The sequence below is a fragment of the Hakea prostrata genome, chromosome 6, assembly GCF_041222555.1.
Source record: "Hakea prostrata isolate BN-2017 chromosome 6, UWA_Hpros_2, whole genome shotgun sequence".
Taxonomy (NCBI): Eukaryota; Viridiplantae; Streptophyta; class Magnoliopsida; order Proteales; family Proteaceae; genus Hakea; species Hakea prostrata.
The window spans coordinates 15,516,558-15,520,400 of NC_142605.1; positions in this window are offsets into that span (position 1 = coordinate 15,516,558).

The following is a 3,843-nucleotide window of genomic DNA, read 5'->3' on the forward strand; positions in this document are numbered from 1 at the left end:
CAGCAATGCTATAGTGAAAAATACGATGAATATGTCATCTCGATTCATCTCTCTGGTGTGCTTCGCTGTGCAAGATGGAAGAGGTAGCAGTGATCTCTCTCTCCCTCTGTGACGCATCTGTTTATGGAGGTGAAAATTTCATTAGTATTAGAAATGGTCTTGCTAAATTTGAATAGCTCCCTCTTCAAAGGTAGATACTTTTTTATCATACATTTTGTGTGGATCTTCATCTTAAATATAATAAAAAAAATTCAAAAGTTAAACCACCGGTAAGTCTCATGTGAATCCTAGACAAAATTATGATAAAAAAGTGTGAGAAGAGCGGTCAAGAGCATCATGAGGAGGGAATCCGGATTAGCGGCCTTGATTCGTGCTCCCACTTACTGATTACGAATACAAGGGGCCACAGAGTATCATAGTGAGTCCACCCTTCTTAGATTTATTATTTTATTTCTTATTTGTGGGTTCTAGCTGATTTTGTAGTTGAAAAGTGTAAGTTCACGTGCTCCACCACAAGGCTCATGCCCAGTTACTTTCTCAATTTTTCCCATGGTATTACCATCAAATAGACAAAACCTCCTACTAGCTTCAGGCCAGCCCAGGCACACCCTGGTTGACCCTAATTGGTTGGGTTGCATTTGGATGGCCCTGATATGATCTATGTGCTAAGGAAATAAAGAAAAAGACACCTATCTCTAGTAAGTAGAAGGAATCTCTCCAATAATAAGAGACTGGCCCCAACAGGATTGAGATGGATTGACTTTCTTAAAACCCTAGGCTTGAGCACAAATACAGTGTTCCTATCTAAAGTTGGTAGATGCAGCCACCCCGAGGACTTTATCATTTGTACAGTGTTCCTGCTGGGAGGATCTCCGTAGATTTGTTTCTTTAAATGAAGTTTTTATGCATTTGGCAAAAAAACAACAAACCCTAGTCCAACCCTAATTCTAATCCTGACCATAAAATAGTTGTATTAAGATAGGTAGACTACATTAAATTCTTAATTTACAAAAACAATAAAATTATACGTAATTCTATATCCGTACCCAAATTTTACCCAAAATCCTTTCGCAGGATCTTGGCCGGATTGTAAGGCTGGCCCACCAGTACTTGCCCTAGTCAAACATGCAACTCTAACCCAACTTTGACCACACTCAAAGCCACCTTTCACGTATGCATAATCAAATAATATTCATGTATACTCCCTTGTCGACTGCTATCTTACTTTTTCAAGTATTTCTGCATTAAAAAATTAATGTAAGCTATAATTCTATTTGTGGTTTGAAAAAAAAATAGTCATTCAATTTTTAATTAACAAAAATAGAATCTTTCAGTTTTGATTTTACAAAACTAAGCCAAAATAGAGGCTGTTAGTCTTTTACTTCTTTGATGGTTTTGCCTACTTGTCATTTCATCTTGATGGGTTCCCTTCTCTTCTTACATGGGCCAAAACAGCCTATCCATTTATGTTTAATCATATTTTTCTTCTAAAATTTACATCCTCCCTTTTCAGTGGCGGAGCCACATTGGGGCCAGGAACCCAACTTTTAAAAAAATTTGAATACTCTTATATATGTTATAAAATAAAGAGAAAATATAGAATACAAAGAAGAAAGACAAGATGAGTTCAATCAAAACTAATTCATTCAATTGAATGCATTACATATTTATAGTAGAAGAAACATCTACTCTGATATGGAAATATCTTCCATATCAGAGTCTACAAAGAAATACAATATACATTAAATGATTCTTACACACAATAAGATATTCTTGATATGAAAAGATAGATTGCCACCCAAGATAGAAGGTGCATAGAATGGAAATATTGACTGCCAACATTGTGTAATGAGATGATTGTGATCTTCACTAATATTGCATCCTAAGGTAGTTGAGATCTTCAATTGAAAGTATAATCTCTTTGGGGGTAATGGACATCCATGATAAATATTATTTATAACACTCCCTTTGGATGTCCATCAATAGATAATGTACCTTGTTAAAACCTTACTAAGAAAAACCCTGTGGGAAAAAATTTTAGTGAAGGAAAAAGAGTATACATATCTAAATAATACGTATTGGTAGCTGCCTCATTAAAAACCTTACCAGGAAAACCCAGTGGGACAAAACCTTAGTTAAGGGAAAAAGAGTGCAGCACGTATTTTACTCCCCCTGATGATAACATCATTGAGTATCTTTGAATACGTATATTCCATTATCATATACCAGCTTCTTAACATTTGAAGTAGGCAACGCCTCAGTAAATAAACTTGTCAAGTTATCACTTGAACAAATTCAATGAACATAGATTTCACCATTTCATTGAAGATCAAGAATGAAGAAGAATTTTTGTGAAATATGCTTCGTTCTATCTTCTTTGATGTATCATCCCTTCAATTGAGCTATGCATGCAGCATAATCTTCATATAATATTGTTCAAACCCCTTCTTCTAGTAGAAGACTGCATTCTTCATGAATGTGTTGTATCATTGATCTAAACCAAATATAAAATAGCTAACATTCACTTGTGAATAAATAGCCTGTTTGAGATCTAGTTGTATATAGATCAGATAAAAATCTTGCATTTGCATAACAAGTAGGTTGATATCCACATTCATAAAATAATATCATGTCAATAATTTCTTGAATATATTGAAATATATGTTTTATAACATTTCAGTGTCTTTATATTGAAGAATAAATAAATCTTGTTAATACACTTATAGAAAATGCTACATCCGATTGTGTATTATCTTTTTTTTTTTTGGGTGAAAATCCTTTCATTCCAGAAAACTAGGAAAAGACTCAGAAAGCTGGACAAGAAATATGGTACTTAATGCCCCAATTGCACTAAGATATGGTACTTCAGGACCAATAAATTCTCCACTGTTTTCTTGGGGTCAAAATGAATCTTTCTTTATATTGGGTGATTTCACAACCATTGGGGTACTCAATAAATGTATTTTATATAGATAAAATCGCTTCAAAATATTATCTGTATAAGTTGATTGATGAACGAATATTTCATTCGTCAAATGCTCAATTTACAAGTCAAGACAAAACATTGTTTTTTTAAGATTCTCATTTCAACTTTTTTCAAATAATATACTGCTTTTGGAAATTCTTTAGGAATTCCAATGATATTTAAATCATCTTCATGTACACTTATTAAAATTAGATCCATAACCTTTAATAAAAGCACAATAATAAATTGGATCATTTTTACCTTTCATTTAGTAAATATCCACTAAAGAAATTATATCATATATGCCATGATCATCTCTGAAGCCTTATTGAACAAACTTTCTAGGAATTTTTATGTGCTTCAGGCATTTTGAATCCTTCAGGAATTTTCATATATATTTTATACTCGAGTGAATCATATAAATAGCCTGTAATAATATCCATTAGATGCATGTCAAAATTTTCATATACTGTCAAATTAATAAGATATCTGAAGGTGATTGCATCCACTACTAGAGTACATGTTTCCATGTAACTAATGCCAGGCATCTGCGAAAATTCTTGTGATATAATTCATGCTTTATATATCACGATTTCATTCATTTTCTCATTTCATTTTTCGCAGAAAACTCAATTGTACCCCCAATGGCTTTATACCTTCAGATGTTGGACTACAGGTCCAAAAACTTTATTTTTCAAGCGAATTCAATTCTGCTTGAATTGCGTCTCTACATTTTGGCCAATCATTTCTTGATTTATATTCATCAACAAATTTATGTTCAAGATCCTCGTCTTGTTGTATTATTTCAACAATAACATAATATGCAAAAATGTTGTCGACAACTTTATATTTTCGGTTCCATCTTTTTCCTGCAATGA